Here is a 20138-nt window from a genome sequence, read left to right on the forward strand (position 1 = left end):
AAGTTTCTTTTTATATAGAAAACTTCAAAGAATCAAGTAACTTATAAGATCAAGTAAGAATTTCATAGGTTTCCTGTCTATTTCACTTCTAAGAACACCACGATTAACTATCCAATGCCATAGATCCACACAAGTCAGACTATTCTGATTGCAGCTTTGCCTCTGCAGTCCATTAGGTAACCACACTGACCTTGCCTTGGATGGCTGAGTACTGCCACTTGGCCCCTGCACTCCAAATGCAATTACTCCCGTTGCATTTAAGTTTTCCATTTGAGTGACTGTACTGTAAGGGCTGGATCACAGAGCTCTTCAGGGATGCTGGGGCCCCTCACAAATCTCTCTCTCAACGTATTGGTGAAAGATCTGTCTTCTGAATCTTCCCAGTATGGGTGAGTAGCTTTTAAGTGACAGATCCACTCCAGCATTCCAATGTCCTTAAGTCTTTGAATCCCTAACTCTACACGAAACCTAAGCCTATGAATCCCTACCTCTACATTAAACCAAAGGAGACCCAGCAACTCGAACTCACTCACAGCAGGTCATTCTTTGATCCATGTTCCAGTCAACCAACCAAATGGATCTCTTCTTAACTCCCTGAGCTACAACATTAAGTGCAGAATCTCTGCTTAGTGGGCCTATATCCATAAATTCAGCCGGATCCAACTTTATGTTGGTTCCACATCCTGATATCCACTCCCACACACGCTCCCTTGGTGTCTGCTTGTATCAGTTAGAAAACTCAAGTGGTTCTCTTGGAGTGGAGTGCAGCTCCTCACTCTGACCTTGGAAAGGGTGTGACCAGATCGGCCACACTCAGACTGTCTGGCAAGGGGTGTTCACAACTGGGGCACCTGTCAAGCCCTTGTCACAGGTAGGTTTTTCCAACCCTGGAATCCTATATTCCTACTCAGCAGTCATTTCTCAAGGGTGGGGTTTGCATCCTAATACTTTCTTCATCTTGCGCTCAAATCACCCAGTGTCTTCCTAGTTTTCCAAGAGATGCCCAAAGGTGGCAGAGACTCTTGGACTCCTCTACCCATCGCCTACGCAGTAAATTCAAGAGGGGCAGGCTCAGTTTCAGATCAGATGCAGAGGTTGTTGACAAACCATTCTCACAGTCACATCTCCTGACAGCCAGCCCTGCCACAAATCCCATGCCTGCATTGCACAAGGTCTGGACCTCAATGGCGGGCAAGGCTGGGCTGTGCCTTGGCGGATTCTCTTCCCCATCTCCAAGAAAGGCCCCGAGAGCCTAAGCCTGTTGTTGATGTGGTCTGTCTCATGACCACTGGACTCATTTATTTTTAACGTTGGGCAATGAACAGAACTTTTAAAACACAAAGCAAACAGGCAGCTTCCCAAAGGTTCCAGGGGGTTGGCAGCAGGACAGATCCCCCAATGAGTTGTTGGGTTTTGCCATCCTCCCTTTGTCCAAGCAAGGAAGGAGCCTCAAGTCCAAGTCAGAATGGATGTACATCTCCTGACTCTTGCCCTGCATAAAGTAACAGTCAACCTCTTTGAGACTTGATGCTTCCTTTAAATGCTTCTTAGGAAGAAGCTACGGATGACCTGACATCTTGTACGCGCTTCAAAATAATCCACCGTGTGTGTGTATGTGTGCATGTATGTGTGTGCATATGTAAGTGTGCATGTATATGTTTGTGTATGTGTGTGTACATATGTGCGCGTCTTCTGCAAGCATAAGTATGTATGTGCATATGTGAGTATGTGTGTGCATGCAAGGTGAGGAAACCTGGGGGCTCATCATACTCTGCTTCTAACTTTGGTATTTTTGATATTTTCCATAATAACAAAACATTTCATTTAAAAAATAAGCACATACTTCTTGAAGAAAAGGCTCAGGTGGTGGAAGTGACAAACTGCACTGGCAAAGGACTTGGGTGCCAAATCTGGATTCGAGTTTTGGCTCTACCATTCCCTTGCAGCGAGACCTTAGCCAAGTTACCTGCCCATTCCAAGCCTCAGGAGAATGGACATGGAGGCAGAACCCACTTCCCAGGGTCCTTAGGAAGCCCATGAGTCAACGTGTCAAGGACTCAGGTCAGAGCCAGCACTCACATGCACTGTGAAACCATGAAACCATTTCCCACTATTATTATGCTTAGGACTCAAAGTCACATCCATAAAGCACTCTGTAGCACAGAGCCTGGCACCTGGCTGCCAGTGGAACTTTAGACTGGGGGAGATGTTATCAGATAACTGGGGGAGGGGAGAGCACTCATTGAAAGTCCAAAATCAAAGTGCCTTAGAGTCTGAATTTCATTGATCGAGTGTTGGGGGTTGGGGAGAAGGTAACACACCCCGGGGCAGACTGAGGCACACCTGTACCTGACCTTGTGCTTTCGTCTAATAAAATTTTTCAGAACAAAAAGATAAACTGAATCATGCACACCAGCCACAACCTATTTCTTGAGAAGAACTGATGCAAAATGCCCAGATGAACTCATGAACACCATGAGAATCAGAGGTTTTGCTAAATTTGAAAATGCGTCTGCAGGCAAGTTTCCATCCACCCAGGAGGAGGGGCAGGTGCAGGAAGGGAGCACGGCACACACCATGGGGGTGGGAGGGCAACGCTGGCTTCCACGAGCTGGGACCCCACCCCATTCCCCAGCTCTGGTGGAGAAATTAAACATCTGTGATGATTCCAAGGGGGTGAGTTTTTTGCAGCAGCCCAGAGGAACCCACTGAAGGGCGGATCCAGCCTTACTGGAGCAGCCCAAGAAACGGCCTCACCCAGCTCCAAAGTGACATCACCGGGGCCCCAGGCAGGACCACTCCTTCCTAAGGGCCCTGAAACCCACTGATTCTTCCCAGGGCCTGGCCTCCCTGAAGCCGGCATGGCACTGGGTTTGCTCCCTGCTCGGGGCTGTCTGAGCCACTGGGGCCAATGTGCTACTGCTTTTGTTTTCTCTGCTGCTACGGTGGTAGCCAGGCTGGAAAAGGAAGACTTGTAAAGTGATTGCCTTAGTCCACTCCACACCTCCCCACCCACAAACACACACACACACACACACACACACACACACACACTCCATCTACTGGGTAAAGTGCTCCCTGCAGAAGAAAAGCAGCTGTAAGAGAGCAGGAGTGCTTTAAATGATCTAATCCAGCCCATCACTTCACAGCTGGGGAGACATGAAGTGCCTGGCCCATGACCTCAGTGCTGGGGACAGTAACCAACAGCAACAGTTTCAGGACTGGGGAGTCTTGGTCCATAGCCCTGGCTGTGCAATCTGGGTAAGTGAACCACCCTCTCTGGGCCTCTGCTGGGAAAGGACAGGTTGGCCTAGACAGTAAGACAGGGCTTCTCTGACTCCAAAATTCCTCAGTGGGGAGAGACCACCACCTGTGCCGCTCATGCTTAGCCCAGGGCTTTCCACCACTGGGAGGGGGGTCTGAGGAGGGGGCAGGGCAGAAGGGAGAGGCCCTCATCCCCTTCCTTGCTTGCTGTTTTCCTCACACCCCACAATGAGAAATGAAGTTGTGGGCCCAGCCCCCCGCAACAAGAAAATTCTTCCAAGGACACCAAACCTTAGTCACCAGGGATGGCGCTTTTACCATGAACACCTGTTAAAACTCAACTCATGACCAGTTTCTGATGCTACAGACTGGAGTGTTTAATTAAATATTACTCACTCAGGAAGCAGCCCCTGCCAACTCACCCCCAAACTGTGTAGTTCATTTTCAGAGAAATGGAGGGAGGAAGAGCCTGCACTCTCCTCGGGGGCACCAGCAGGGCTGGCCTAGTGAGGTGTCTGTGGCCCAGCACGCCCAGCTATCCAGAACAAAGCAAAGAAATCACCACGAGGAGCAGCACCTAGGAACCAGAGGTCCTCCGGCATGGTCCCCACACACACTCCCAGAGACACACACACACACAGACACACTCACAAAGACACACACACACTCGGACACCCACACATACACAGACACACTCAGAGACACAGACACAGAGACACAGAGACACACGTGCGGACACACAAAGACACACAACGACACACACACACACAAAGACACACAACGACACACACACACAGACACACAACGACACACACACACACAAAGACACACAACGACACACACACACACAAAGACACAGAGACACACATTTGCACAGACACACACTCAGAGACACAAACTTGCAGAGACACACAGCCAAAGACATATACACAACTCACACACACACACTCAAGACACACACAGACGTACAGAGGCACACACAAATACACAGAGACACGCACACAGTCACTCAGAGTCTCAGGCACACATTGACAGACACACAGACTCACTCAGACACACACTCAAAGACATACATACACAGATGCACTTAGAGACATACACACATGAACACACAAATACACTCATACGCAGGTACATATTCACAAGGACACGCACAAACACACACGCAGATGCACTCTCAGAGACACCCGCTCTTCCTGCAGACCCGCACCCTCCCCTGGGGGCCGTCCCGTCCCGTCCTCACCCCTCACCGGAACCTGGACGCCACGAGCCCCGCACACGCCCGGGGACGGTGACCCATCCGCGAGTCCTCCCGCGGGCCCAGGCCGCCCTTGTTTTTCCGATTTAATCGATTTCCTGACAACTCTCCGGCTCTCCCTCCGCTGCTGGGAGAAGCTGCGGCGGCTCCAGGGCGGCGGGGAGGGCGGCGCTCGGGTGTCCCCGGCAGGCTCCCTGGGGGAGGTGCTGCGGAGGGTGGGGGCACCCTGACGGGGGACCGGGCCGCGCCGCCAATCCCGACTCGGACTGGCGGGAAAAGCGAAACTAACTCAGCCCAGCGGGGTCCCGCTGCCCCCGGGTTAAGGAGGGGACGGGTCAACGGCCCCGGAGCGCCCCGGCCCCTCCTCGGGACCGCAACTCGTCGCGACGGTCCCCGCGCCCTGAGACCGCCGCCGGGCCTCGCCCCGGGACCCCTGCCCTGCAGCGGCGGCAGCGAGGAGCGGGCCCGGGCCCCTTTCCCTGGATCCGCGGAGAGGCAGGCGCCCCCGAAGCCACCGCGGGAGGAGCCGCGCCCCGAGTCCTCATCCCGTACCCCACCCGCTCCCCCGCGCCCGGCCCCGCGCCACCCACTCGGTCCCCCAGCGCCGCGATCCCCGCGTCCGCCCCCGCCCGGGCCCCCGCGCCCCCCGCCCGGGCCGGACGCCCACCCATCGGGTCCCAGGTGCCCCGCGCCGCCTACCGCGCCCGGGGTGCCGCCGCCGCCGCTGCTCTCCAAGGCCGAGGAGGCTCGGGCGCCCGGGCCGCGCCCGCCGCAGGGAGCGAAGTCGCCTCCTCCCCGCGGCCCCGGCGCCGGCGCCTGGAGCCTGGTTCCTGCTGCGAGCGCGCAGGCTGCCCGAGCGCGACTTCTGTGCGGAGAAGAAAATCAACCGACGGCTTTAAAGTGAAAAAAAGAGAAAAGCGCCGGTGGGTGGGGCCGTCCCCTGTCCCTGCCCCGCCCCGCCCCGCCCCGCCCCGCCCCCGGCCTCGGGCGCACAGACCACTCAACACTGCTTGGAAGGCAGGGGGCGAGGGGCGCGGGGCGCGTAAGCCCGACGCTCGCTCTGCCGCCCCCTTCGCCCCCTTAGTCCGCCGCCCTCTCCCGAGTCACCGCCTTGGTGTTGCCAGCCCGAAGCTCTGGTCCCTCCGGAGGCGTCTTTGGGAAACGCGTGGCGCAGGGCCTGGGTTGCAGCCGCGGGAGGCTGGAGTGGGGGCGGGGGTCTTACGAGAAGGAGAAATCTTCGCGGAGAGTGGGGTTGTCCCAGTAATCCCGAGCAAGGCCTCGCCGGGTTCCTCTGAAGTGCCCAGCGGGGACGGGTGGGCGGCCGCCAGGGGGTCCAGGGAGCCTCCTGCAGCGCTGTTTCAGCCCCGCACGTTTCGGTGTCCACGGGGACGGGGGCCTCGGACCTCGAGACCCTGAGGGCGCGGGCACCTGGCATCCGCAGGGCTGCTCCCTGAACAGGTCCCAGCCTCTGAGGACTTGTCCTGTGGCTCTAGCTCGTCCAAGGAATTTTCCTGCCCCTTCCCCGAGCAGAGCAGTCACTTGGGACTGGGAAGATTTTAAAGACATTATTGTTTGGAGAGCAAAATTGTCTTGCATTCCCCACCCCTCGCTGTGTAGTGTCCATTGAAAACGGTGAGGAGTGAGCCTTTCTGGGGAAGTCGAAACAAATAGTGGGGCTACCGTAGTTATTGGGTCTTTACCATAACCCAATACAGTGAAGGCGGGACTAGTATCACCCTCACTGTAAAGAGGAAACAGTGCCTGGCCCGAGGCCAGCTGTCCAGAGCTTGGAACCCAACTGAACTGTGAGATTACAAAGTTTGATGTCTCCCATCTTACGGTGCTGAAAATCAGTTTAATTTAGCTTTGTTTGAACTCAGAATAGGAATACGGAGACTCAACCAACTGCCCTGGGCTGGGCGGGCCTGAGTGGGCATTCTGACTTTCCAGGTGCCAGCGGTTTAGGAATGCTGAACCCAGGCTGGTCAGGTGGGCAGCCATGGCCAGCAGCTTAGGGGTGCTTCCCAGTTAAAAGAGCACTTGAGGCTGGATGTGGTGGCTCTCACGCCCTTAATCCCCACACTTTGGGTGGCTGAGGCAGGCAGATCACTTAAACCCAAGAGTTCAAGACCAGCCCGGGCAACAGAGCAAGACACAGACTCAGCACAAAAATTAAATAATAATAATAATAATTGGCCGTGCACGGTGGCTCACACCTGTAATCCCAGCACTTTGGGAGGTCGAGGCGGGTGGATCATGAGGTCAGGAGATCAAAACCATCCTGGCTAACACAATGAAACCCCATCTCTGCTACAAATATAAAAAATTAGCCGGGCATGGTGGCGGGCACCTGCAAAACCCAGCTATTTGGGAGGTTGAGGCAGGAGAATGGCGTGAACCCAGGAGGCGGAGATTGCAGTGAGCCGAGATTGCGCCACTGCACTCCAGCCTGGGTGGCAGAGCGAGACTCCGTCACACACACACACGCACACGCACACACACACAAACACACACACACAAAAGGAGTTCAGGACCAGCCTGGCCAACATGGCAACACTCCATCTCTACTGCAAATACAAAAATTAGCTGGGTGTGGTGGTGCGTGCCTGTGATCCCAGGTACTCGGGAGGCTGAGGCAGGAGAATCTCTTGAACCTAGGAGGTAGACGTTGCAGTGAGCCAACACTGTACCTGTGCACTCCAGCCTGGGCAACAGAGCAAGACTCCATCTCAAAAAAAAAAAAAAAACAGTAATAATAATAATTTTAAAACAGCATGAGTCACGCCTGTAATCCCAGCACTTTGGGAGGCTGAGGTGGGCAGATCACAAGGTCAGGAGATCCAGACCATCCTGGCTAACATGGTGAAACTCTGTCTCTACTTAAAAACAAACAAACAAACAAATTTCCCAGCTACTCGGGAGGCTGAGGCAGGAGAATGGCGTAAACCCGGGAGGCGGAGCTTGCAGTAAGCTGAGATCGAGCCACTGCACTCCAGCCTGGGAGACAGAGTAAGACTCCGTCTCAAATAAAAGAAAAAAAAAAAAAAAGAGCATATGACCCCCTCCAGCCACTCTGTAGTTTGAGAACTGTTGTTTACTTGGGAGACTGGTGAGAGCCTCTGGGACAGGCCCATGGGGTGCAGCCCACTGCAGTCATTGCTGAAAAATCACAGCTGCCTCTGATGGGTTCATTTCTCCTCCTTGGGAGAGTAGCCCTGTTTGGTGGGTTATTCACTGTGTGTGTGGCCTCTACCAGGCACTGTCATCTCATGGGGCTGGTGCTACGGCCACGTGGTCTGGGGCCATGGTGTGTCAGCTTTCCTAAGAGGATCTCCTCCAGGCCTCACCTCTTACCATCTGGGAAGCTTCCAGGGCAGACTGGGGCACTTTGGAGCTAGAGACTCAGCTTTGATATTTAAGGCCCTGAAAGACAGTTCCTGATGAAAAGTCTTCAGCACCCCCACCCCACCCCCCTTCGGCGTTAATCTGGAAATCTCAGCTCTGATCCAGTTGAATAATTAGATCCCGCTGACCTAAATTTCCCAGAAGAACCCCTGGGGAGTGGACCTCCTCTCCTCCAGGTCGCTGGGCAGGTTGGCCGGATGATGGAAAGCTGGTCAGCCGGCAGTGACTGCTGCGGCATGGGGCAATGTTGAGCAATCCTGGAGGCCAGGTTATGTGTCAGAAGGGCCCAGAATCACCCTAGCATGCTGATACTATTGTTTGTTAAAAAAAAAAAAAAAGATACACAATCTTGCAACATTGTGACATAAGCTGATAGATACTATCCAAAAGTTTGAAGGGTGACTCAGGACTTCTTCAAGGATCTGTGTACTGCAGGGGTGAGTCGGGAGGGAGGTGGCTCTGAGCTCCCAGTGATGTCACCCCCAACCCCCCCAACTCCACCCCACCCCCACACACATTTTATTACTTGCATCAGCACAATTTGCTCCTGTCTTTAATCTGTCTCCGGGAAATGGTGAAGAGAAACTCTTAGATGGTGAATTAGCATCAGCTACTTTTTCTGACGATGGTTCTGAGCCTTGAGCTCTTAGCGCAGAATCCTCCTGCCCTCACAAGTGTTAAGGGCTGCCATCTTCTCCGAGTCCCTTTTGCCAACTGGAGCGAATGTGCAAAGGATTTGGTAATAGACAAACCCAATGCAACCCCCAGCTCTGCCATTCATCAGCTATGTGACCTTGAGCAAGTTATTTAACCTTTCTGAGATTTCCTGTTCTCATCTGTGGAACTGCTCTACACATTTCCCCAGAATTTGGGGAGGTGGTGCAATCATTCAACAAACATTAATTGAGCACAATTAATTGTGCTGGAATAAAATCAAGGATTTTGAGAATTTTCAAGATAATAGATTTTTTTTTTTTTTTTTTTAAAGCCTGGGATCCACAACACAGAATTGTAGCAAGATCCACCAGAACATAAAGAACACTGGAGCATATTAATAAAATTTACATCTATTATGCATCCTTAGCATAAGACGTATACTTATCTCATGATGCAAAACAGAAGTAGAGTGCTTTATATGTTAATTAAAAAAAAATAGAGACAGGGTTTTACCATGTTGCCCAGGCTGGTCTTGAACTTCTGGGCTCAAGTGACCTTCCTGCCTTGGCCTCCCGAAGTACTGGGATTATAGGCATGAGCCATCACAGCCAACTACTTACAGAATTTTGATCTCATAATATTCCCTAATTTAGTACATTGATTCATTTTGTAGATCATTTGGTCATAAACTATTGTAGTGCTCACACCGGATCACATATTGTCAGACAGCGACGCCTGCTGGCAAAGCATGATATTGCACTATAGCTCTATCAGACATTGTTAATCACGAATAAAGGAAAAGATTCAGAGCAAAGTTTTGGGGAGATTTAAATGAGACATTAGATGATAAACAGGCTTGGAAAGAGTTCCTATGACTTTGATAAAAAAATAATAAAGAGATGATCTTGGGTTTGGGACAATAACTATTGCAAAGTTCTTCAAAAACACAGTGAAGTAATAGTGAGCAGGCTGTGATATTGGTGCCTATCTTAAATCTTCACCAGTTGCTTTTAACAGTATTTCAGTTTATCTTTATCCATGGGACATCTTGAATATACGTTATAATATAATTAATTTTAGTAGTATTAATGTAGTAAAACTCCATTAAACAATCAAAGCAAAATCCCCTCCAAGTATTTATTATTTGATCCCTCAGTATTTATTTTTATTAAAAATTTAGGAACCTAATAAATAAATATGGAACAGTGCTATTCTGCATGCTGGAGAGCGATAAACAATATGGACCAGGCTCTGGGCCTTAGAGAATTTCCATTTCAGTGGGAGAGACCAATAGTAAACAATAAATGAGATCATTCCAGTTGGTAACAGTGTTAACAAATAATCATTTTATGTAAGTTTGCTCTGTGGTCTTTTTTTAAAAACTTAGAGAGAGAGGGAGAAAGACCTGTATTCAGTGGCTTCAGTTCAAATTTTAAGAATCTATATAAATATTCTAGAAAAGTTCACCTTTCTGTCTCAAATAACAGATCAGAGATTTCCAATAGTCAGGGACACATCTCACCCTCCTGTTCCCCACCACAGAGCTTGCTGTGTTTGGTCAACACCTTGATAAAGAGGCCAAACTGACAGGTCCAGCTTCTCTGCTCCATCCTCATCTCAGGATGCCCCTGTCCCCAGCCAGAGGATCAACTGCCTCATTCATTCAGCAAGCATTTACTGGATGTAAGTTGTATGCCTTGCTCTGTGCTGGGTTTTAAAGTTAGCGTTGATCCCATGAAGGACCAGTTTGGAGAATGAGAGTGAATCACCTCCCATTCTGCCTCATTCCTGGAAAAATACCCCCAGGAGCTTGGAGCGTCAGTCCTGCCACTCTTCTTTTTTCTCAGATGGAGTCTCCCTCTATTGCCCAGGCTAGAGTGCAGTGGCATGATCTTGGCTCACTGCAACCTCCACCTCCCGGGTGCAAGTGATTCCCCTGCCTCAGCCTCCCTAGGAATTGGGGCTAGGGGCACCCGCCACCACGCCTGGCTAATTTTGTATTTTTAGTAGAGATGGGATTTTACCATGTTGGCCAGGCTGGTCTCAAACTCCTGAGCTCATGTGATCTGCCTGCCTGGGCCTCCTAAAGCGTTGGGATTACAAGTGTGAGCCACCGCACCCAGTCTGTCCTGCCACCCTTCTGCACAGAGCTTGGCACGTTCCAGCTGAAAACAGTGAGGCTGACTCTGGGAGGGCTGCTTCAGTGGGGATGTCCTGGATCTTTCTCTTCAGGGGATGTCAGTTTGGAAGAAGAAATAATTAAGGGATCCAAACCCATAGAATGACAATAGACGTTTTCAAAGCTAAAATTTATTGAGTGCTATGTGCCAGGCACCGTGCTCTGTATGGTACAGGGACTATCTCATGTGACCCTCGTAGGAGGTGGGTTCTATGAGGTGGGTTCTATGATTATCTCTGCTCTACGGTGGGGAAGCTGAGATACAAAGTGGTTACATAGATCTCCCAGAGTCGCCAAGCCAGTAAGTGGTAGGGCCAGGACTTGAACCCCTGAACGCAAAAGCCAAGTTGCACGTTGGCCCAGGTCAGATTGAGAGTGACTCTTCTGAACCCAGAGCACCGGGAGTACCAAGTGGCAAAGAAAAGGGTAGGTGCTCCCTTCGCAGCCCCAGTGACGGTCATAGGCAGAACAATAGCCAAATAAAGGATCTGTGCAAGTCAGGGACAAGCCTGACCGCACAACAAGGAAATGAGCAGACGCTGACTCTAAGGAGTGGCTCCGTGGCCAGAAAGAAAGGTCAGAATGTGGTCAAGAAAAGAATAGGGCACCAGATGGCCCACCGGTGGCCCCCTCCCACATTCCATTCATTTCCCCTTCTCAAGTAACCCCCAACACTGTCCACGCTGTCACATCTTCTGCCCCCACCCCATGCCACTCTGTACTGGGTTGAAGAGTGTTCCCCCAAAATTCATGTCCACCTGGAACCTGTGAATACGACCTTATTTGGAAATAGGGTATTTGCAGACATAACCAAGTTAAGATGAGGCTATACTGGATTAGGACAGGCCTTAATCTAATGACAGGTGTCCTTTTAATAAGAGGAGGGAGATTTGAACATGGAAACACGGAGAAGAGATACAGAGATTGGAGTGAGGCATTACAAGCCAAAGAATGCCAACGATTGCCCACAACCATCAGAAGCTGAAAGTGGCAAGGAAGGATCCTCCCCTAGAGCCTTCAGAGAGAGCACAGCCCTGCCCACACCTTGATCTTGACCTTGTCAGCCACGTACCACCATCGCCTCTCACCTAGATGACTGCCGAGCCTCCTCATCCACCTCCTGGCATTCACAGCCCCTCCCAATCTGTTTCCCACTCAATAGCAGAAATGATCTTTGCAAAATGCACATTTCAGACCCCCACTCACCGCTTTTAAAATAGAGTCCAAAAACCTTCTGTGGCCACAGACTCTCTGTGGTCTGACTTGCTCACTGCTCCTATGGCACATGCTCCCATGAACCCCCTCATTGCACTTGTCATAGGGGTGATTTTCACACTTACTTGTCTGATTTTTTCGTTAATCTACATCTCGCCAGACTGTTCATTTCATGAGGGTCTGCCTTTGCTTCCCAGTGAACTCCCAAGGCTTATGTGGGTGGGACCGTGACCCGTGGTAGTCCCTTGTGTCAGTCATCCATTGCTGTGGAACAAACCACCCCCAAACTCAGTGGCTTCAAACCATTTGTTCTCACTCTCATTTCTGCAGGGTGGCTGGAGGGGGCTCAGCAGGTCCCCCTGGGCTTGACTGGGTGACTGCTTTGGCATGGAGGCTGCCTGGGCTTGGCCCACAGAACGGCTCTGCATGTGTTCATCCTGGGGCTTGGGCTGAAGGGCGGTGGGAGGCCTGGAAGCTCTCCCTGCGATGGTAGAGGAGGAGAAGAAAAGCCTGTTGGAGCGAGTGCATTTCAATTTGGCTTCAGTCCCATCCATTCACTTCCAGTGGCTTTGCAAAACAAGTCCTGTGGTCGAGTCCCAGGCCATGGGGTGGAGAAGAACGCTGTTCCACTGGGTGGGGGGACAGTAAACATCTGAACACTAATATAATCTTCTACTGTCCTCAAACAATGTTTGTTGAACAAATTCAGACATTTCCTTGAGCAGAACTGAGTCAAGTGGAAACGAAGAGACAGCAGGTGAAAAACCAAAGGAGGACCTTGGGAGTCTGTAGGTCTAATGGGCCCCAGCCCCGGCCTCCTGAGGTGGCCTTCAGGAAACCGTCTCCAGGGGACCCTGCCAAGGTTGGCATTAGGCTCCTGTGGAAGGACATACACGTACCTGCCAACCTTCACTATGGGGCGACACACGCTGGCCCTGCCATGGCCACAGAAGAGGATTCTGGGACAGGACCCTCTGCCGCTCACTTTCCCCATGGTTCCCATGGGCCCCCCTCTGATCACACCGAGTCACACACCTTTCTACCTTTGCACCCTCTGATCCCCGGTTGATCCTTCGTATCAGACTGCTTTCATATATCGCTTTCTTTCTCCTCTGTATTTAGACTCTGTACCACCTTCTAACCCGGATTATTTCTACTCACTGAGGTCACAGCTTAAATATCACTTTTTCAAGTAACCTTTGCTGATCTGCCCTTTGCCCTAGTAAGATTAGGTTCCCTGTCAAACACTCTCACTTTTCCTATACTGCACTTACCAAAATTGTTAATACTTATTTCTTTTACTGATTTGTTTAATGTCTATCTCATTTATAAAAATATGTTAGGCTGGGTATGGTGGCTCACGCCTGTAATGCCAGCACTTTGGGAGGCCAAGGTGGGTGGATCACGAGGTCAGGAGTTCAAGACCAGCCTGACCAACATAGTGAAACCCTGTCTCTTCTAAAAATACAAACATTAGCCAGGCGTGGTGGCACATGCCTGTAGTCCCAGCTACTCAGGAGGCTGAGGCAGGAGAATCGCTTGAACCCTGGAGGCTGAGGTTGCAGTGAGCCAAGATCACACCACTGCACTCCAGCCTGGGTGACAGAGTGAGACTCTGTCTCAAAAAAAAAAAAAAAAAAAAAAAAGTTAGCACTAGCACAATTAAAAGTATGCAGTATGTATCCATAAATATTAATTGAATGAATTTCCATTCTAGGAAGCCAGACTCAACCTGGACTCTATGCTGATTTCTAGTCATGCCACAAGTGTAGAATGTGTATATCATATGTATACTGGGCATCCCTGTTTATTAGAATATATGTTTTCAAGTGTATTGCCATAAAGAAGTTTTTCATGGTCTATTCTTTCGATCTTTATATTTTCTATTGTCTCTATATTTAGCTCCCATTTTTCATTTCTAATACTGTTTGCATTTCTCTCTCTCTTTGTTTTTCTGTCTTTGTAGTTGATCAAGTTTGCCAAGTGTGAATGTTCTGTTTTAGTCTTTAAAATCATCATTTTTTGCTTTATTGATCTTCTCTACTATTTCTTCATATTCCATTTCATTGTTTGTAATATTTTCTATTATTCCTTCCTTCTACTGTATTTGGATTCACTCTGTTATTCTATTGATACCTTTGCAGTTCACCCGAGAGCTGAAAGGCAGGAGGAGTGTATTTTCCATCAGCCCTGGACCCCAACATCGACTGCCCTCCCCTCCCTCTCCTTATAGCAAAAGAACCATACATTCCCAGCTTCTGGAAGTTTCCTTACAGACCCCCTCCCCAGAGGCAGGCAGCAGTGGACCAATGCTTCCCCTACCCACCTGGAACATGAGCTGGGCAGCCCCCAAATCACAAAATCCTCCAATGCCAGCACTTGGGGGAGTGGATGACCCTGAAACACCCATGATGGCTGAGTGGGGAAACTGAGGCATGCAGACCTAAGTGACTTGTTCAAGGCCCAGAACTAGCGGGCAACAGAAATTAGAAATTAGTCTTAGTGTTTTAGGTTTAAATTCCAAGACTGGAAGTAGAACTGTTCGTAAAGTCTCTCTCTGTGCCATGGACCCCAAGCAAACCCATGTCACACCAGGGAGCCCCTCTCCTTCCTCCAGAGTGAGCCCCAAGCTCAGCCTCAACCCCTATGGGAGTCCATTATTTTGATTATGATTTCTGCCATGCAGGCAACTCACAGTCAGGGCGGCCCATTGCTTTTACTGGAGAGAGATATTTGGAACTCAGGATTTGGGTGCCCATTCAGGCTGGCCCTTAGCCATGCTAGACCCCTGCTCAAAGAGACATCATAATGGGGAGGAGGAGGAGGCCAACAGGCTCCAGAAGTGGAATCAATGGGTGACCTTATGTACTGGTTATATTGACAGAAAAGTCACAATTCTGTCAGTGATTTGAAGGGAAAAACTCATGTTAGGAAATTAAAAGACACAGCAATAATTACATACAGGAAAAACAGAGCAAAAAATAAACTAGAAAGGAAATTTAATCATAGTACACTACATGGCTCAGCTGTAAACAATATTTATATACTGATAATAATACGATGAATATTGATTTAACCAAAAGTTGTAATACAACCATACCATGAAGTTGGAAGAAGAGTGTGACTCCTCATCTCTCGTACCTGGAAGTTAATAGTAATAATAATAATAGTGCCAACACTCAATTGAGAGTTTATTATGTTCCAAGCACAGAATAAATACTTACATGTGTAAACTCCTTTAATCCTCACATGAGCCCTATGGTGTAGGTACTACGATTCCATGTCATAGATAAGGAAACTGAGGCACAGATTAGTGACTTGTTCAGGGTTGCACAGCTAGTAAGTGGCAGCACCTGGAATTGAACCCAGGTAATCTGGCTCAGAAGTCAGCATCTTAATCATTATTCTATGTAGCCTGTTAGATTTCAGACATTTAGGTAATGCCAGAAATGAAAAGATTATGAAACAGAAGCATAAGCAGACTATTGAGAAATAACAGCGGTAAATATCAGAACAGCTAAAAAGAATAGGAAGTTGTCACCTCTTGGGTGTAGCAGTTGGGTGTGGGAAGGGGTGGGGTAGGAAGTGGTTGGGGTTTTTTTTTTGTTTTGTTTTACTTGTAACACTCTGACATTTAAAAAACTATTTGTATGTGTCTTAGTCCATCCAGGCTGCTGTAACAAAGTACTGTAAACTGGGTAGCTTATAAGCAAAAGATAAATATATGACATAAATTTTATTTCTCACAGTTCTGGAGGCTGGGAAGTCCAAGGTGAAGGTGCTGGCAGATTTGTTGTTCCCTGAGGGCTGGCTTCTTTTTGTGTGACCCCGTGTGGTGGAGGAGTGAGGGAGCTCTCTGGGGCCACATTCACAAGTGCACTAAATCCCATCCTAAGGGCTCCACCGTGATGATCTCATCACCTCCCAAAGCTCCTCCCTCCTGATACCACCACCTTGGGGGTTAGGATTTCAGCAGAGGAATTTGGGGGTTGGAGGGAACACAAACATTCAGATCTGAGCAGCATGCATTATTGGATGAAAACGCAAAACAAATCGAGAAAAGGAGATTCCGACAGTATAAAAGGAATCTCCATTCCCCTCTCCAGTGGTCACCCTCTGGCCAGCTTCCTGGGCGTTGCCCAGAGCTTTCAGAACCACCTGTGCTCTCCAAGATAGGTACCTCACACCACACACAGGGCTGCCTCTTTCCTCTTTCCCCAACAGCCTGACTTGGAGATGGCTCCCGTCAGCGCGTCAGGGTCTCTCCCTAGTTCCTATCGCATGGCTGTGCCTCGTTATCAAGCAGGGCTCCCAGCTGCAGGGGCCTGTGTGAGCTCAAGGGCCCTTATGAGGCCAGCCACAGATGCAGGAGTAGAGCCACCGGGCCCAGGGGCCTCTCCTCTCAGGCAGAGCTCACGGCCTTGGCACCCAACCCAGAAGGAGATGCTCCTGCCCTGGCCACTGTCCATTGACTTGCTTTTCATACAGGCCCAAGTGGGGATCTGGGGCGGGGTAAGCTCAGTAAGCCCTGAAGATCTGGGCAAGGCCTGCCTGCTCGAGGCATCAGAGCCTCCCTGTCACCCTCTTCCTTTTCTTTTTTTCTTTGTTTAGAGGCAGGTTGCAGTGCAGTGGTAGAATCACCCAGGCTGCAGTGCAGTGGCATGATCCTAGCTCACCGCAGCCTCCAATTCCTGGGCTCAAGTGATCCTCCCACCTCAGAATCCCAATTAGTGCCTGTAGACTACAGACACATGCCACCATGCCCAGCTAGCTTTTTTTTTTTTTTTTTTTTTTTTTTTTTTTTTTGTAGAGACAGGGTCTTTCTATGTTGCCCAGGTTGGTCTCAAACTCCTGGCCTCAAGGGATCCTTCCACCTTGGCCTACCAAAGTGTTGGGATTCCAGGCATGAGCCACTGTGCCTGGCCCCTGTCACTCTTCTTGTTTTATGGATCATCTGGTAACCGTGACCACCTCATCCTCTGATTTATATGTGCCACAGAGACACCCCATTCCTTGATCGGAGGCCATCCCTCTCTGGATGAATGGGCTTTGGGATATCCGGCCAGCCCCACTCCCACCCTGCCCCAGGAGACCTCTCTCAGGAGTGGACAAGCCCCACTCCCTCCTGCATCCTGAATGGCTCCATCCCTCCGAACCGAGGTGGCTCAGTGAGGGGGCGGCTGAGTCTGGGTGAGGTCCCAGGGTGCCCACTCAGAATCCAGAAAGAGGAGCACTGGGGTGGAGTGAGTGAGTTTCCTATTTAAAGAAAAACACACGTCAATATTTTTAGGTGCCAGCTAAGAAGTTGTTTCCTTTGCAGAGGGTCTGTTGTGTGGCCAGAGGTCGTGGCTGACCTGGTTGCAGAGTTGGAAGGGGGAGAGGAGGAGGACTAGGAGGGGGAGGGGGAAGGGGGAGAGGGGAGGGGGAGGAGAAAGGGGAGGGGGAGGGAGAGGAAGAGGAAAAGGAGGGAGCAGGAGGCCTCTGTCTCCCTAGGCTGGTTCAAGACAGATGCTGACATCTGGTTTTAAGTGAGGGGTCTGTTATTTTCCACACTCAACTGGTGGGTTTGCCTGGAGCTCTAGAGGAACTTTCAGGAAATTGGTGGCAATTTGAACCCCGGGCTCCTTCTGGCCTCTGGATTTCATTCCGATACCAGACCACCCAGGCAGCTGGCACTTCCCAAGAGTGGGCTGAGCTCTGTCTGGAAGCCGCATCAGGCCGTCAGCCTGTGCTCCTCGGGTCCCCGGCTGAGGACTACAGGAAGGTTCACGGTGGTTCTGCAACTCGGCCGGATCCCATCTGGCTCCTGGGCCAGCTGGGGAGAGCGCGGAGCTGCAGCAAAGTCCAAGAGAGAAGCTCTGCCTCCTCTCAGAGGGCCCTGGGGCCCTGGGGCTCAGGTTGAGAGGTGGAGTGTGCAGTTGTGGCAGGACTGGGGCATGCAGGTAATGCCAGTGCAGAGGAGGTATGCTGAGCAGGGCCCGGCCCTTGGCTGGACTGCTGCTAATCTCCTCCACAGCCTTGATTCCTACATTGACAGAGGCCTGAGCTTTCACAGGGCTACCAGGTTATCAAGTAGCAGGAGATCCTCTCAGCCCTTGGGAATGTCATGGGTGTCACATCCCATCAGAGCCACCGGAACCTGAGAGAGCAGAGCTCCAAGTCCCTCTGCTTGTGGGTGAGGAGACCAAGGCCCAGAGAGGGGAAGCAGCTGGCCGCATGCCACACAACAGCGCCTTCCTCATCTTTCTGCTCCCAGCCGAAACATCTTTTCCATCAGGATGGAATCATGTTCTGTGCTGATCCCCAGGGCGGGCGGGTGCCCCTGCCAGGCAGTCCCCCAGCATCCTCCACATGGCCCAGCCTGGCCCTGCCCCTTGGGGCTGCCATCACTTTCCCCACCAGGCCAGGAGCCCCAGACACGGTCTTCCTTTGTGCTACCACCTTATCTATCCCAGCACCAAGCACAGTGCCTGTCACACAGTAAGTGCTCAATAAATACTTGTGGTGGGATGTGAAATCAGTCAGTGGCACTTGCTGAACTTCTAATTTGAGGCCCCCGCATGGTGGAGATCGTTCCTGACTCCCCAATCTCCTTCCCTCACCACAGAACTGCAATCTCTGCCCAGAGCCCTGTGGTTCCGTCAAAAAGGCTCTCACGACATCTGCCACCCCTGAGAGCGCTCCTTGCCTGTCACTTCCTGAGTGCAGGGCCATGTCTTGGTCATCTTTGTAGAAGACAAAGCCTCTGGCATGTGAGAGCCTGCGGTGAGCAGATGAACAGGTGCACACACAGACACATGGCCCTGCCCCCACCAAGCGGTGCTGCGGGTCTCTCGCTCAGACCCTGGGAGCTCATCGTGGGCTCTACGATAAAGGCCTCACTGTGCGCCTCTTTTCTGGAAAGCAGGGTTTATTCTTCAGTTCACAGAGGAGGAAGAAGCTCGCAGCGGTGAAACTGTCCTGTGCCACTCTCAGCAGCAGGGGTGGGATTTGAACTCAGACCTTTCTGACTCCAGAGTTCAACTCTTAGCCTTACAGGGTGCTGTCTCCTCCCAGGAGTCCTGGAAAGGCCAAGGACAACAGGGCTCCCTCCATGTGCTTGCTCCTTCCTGCCTACAGAGAGGGTAGAAAACGTGCCACAGGGAAAGCCCAGCACCGGCGTGTGTTTGGACAGGCCTGGGGCTCGAAGGAAACCGCTCCATCTGCGGGTTGGATGGAGCAGGGATGTGGGCAGAGTGCGGGGCAAAGTGAGCACGCAGAGGCAACCCCTGGGCACGGGGATCCTGTATCTGCTGCTGCTGATAAAAAACACATGAGGAGGAAACGCCCACAGGCAGCAGCGCTCAGTCCCGCTGAGCCCTGACAACCGCGGCTGATTCAGTTGTTGACTCAGTCGACAAGCACTTAGCCAGAGGGAGGCCAGGGGATGAGTCGTGGGTCCTTGCCCGCTGCTGGGGGCGGGGCGGGGCGGGGAGCGGGGGCGTGCACGGATCAATCACGGTCTGGAATGGAAAGGGAGGGCAGCGGGCAAGGACTCACGTGTGCATGGCTGCCTACCCCGCAGCTGCCATTTGCTGAATGAATGAATGAATGAAAGAAAGGTTGACTTGAGGAGGAGCCGCCGCTCCTCGCCCAGCCCTGCCTCACTGACCATCCCAGTGTAGCCAGGCCTGACTGGACCCCTCCCGAGGGAGACACCCTCTGATCATTGCCCAATGCCCAGGAAACGACTGTCAAACTCTTCCCCAAAAGCACCCTCACCCACCTCAAGTGGGAATAGCTTTAAAGTCTTGTGTTTTCTGTTTGAAAGGGATGGAATTTTGCGTTCTGCTCCAGAACGTTTCAGAGTAAAAATAATAGTTCCCTTCAATTCTTGGGGTACGGTTTTTGCTCTGGGGAGATGGTGCCCCATTGGCCCTGTGGCTCCAAGTCTCAGCACTTCTTGGCTTGGTCAACTTCTTGGCTGACCTTCGAGGCCTCAGGGTCTGGCCTTGGGGAGTCAGGCCTCCGACAAGCCTTCATGCTAGCTCTCTCTCGCTCTGTCTGTCTGTCTGTCTGTCTCTCTCTCTCTCTCTCGCTCTCTCGCTCTCTCTCTCCAGGGTTCAACACAGCCCTGGGAGGTGTGGGGGAGGCTGACGCTGGGACCCTGGCCCACAGTTG

General features: G+C 51.2%; 1 protein-coding gene across 2 annotated transcripts in view; it reads right to left on the minus strand.

The window, feature by feature from the left end:
- The window catches only part of SPSB1 (splA/ryanodine receptor domain and SOCS box containing 1), a 75033-nt gene extending 69640 nt beyond the window's left edge, over positions 1–5393 (minus strand). The window contains exon 1 of one of the 2 annotated variants that reach the window (XM_045381199.3): positions 5222–5393. The gene's annotated coding sequence lies outside the window, so the exon portion shown is untranslated. Of the gene's footprint in view, positions 1–4507; positions 4673–5221 lie in introns of those variants that run through there. The other variant, XM_045381184.3, reaches the window with a different exon arrangement.
- Between the last annotated feature and the right edge of the window lie 14745 nt (positions 5394–20138).

This window comes from Macaca fascicularis, chromosome 1 (genome assembly GCF_037993035.2).
Source record: "Macaca fascicularis isolate 582-1 chromosome 1, T2T-MFA8v1.1".
Lineage (NCBI taxonomy): Eukaryota > Metazoa > Chordata > Mammalia > Primates > Cercopithecidae > Macaca > Macaca fascicularis.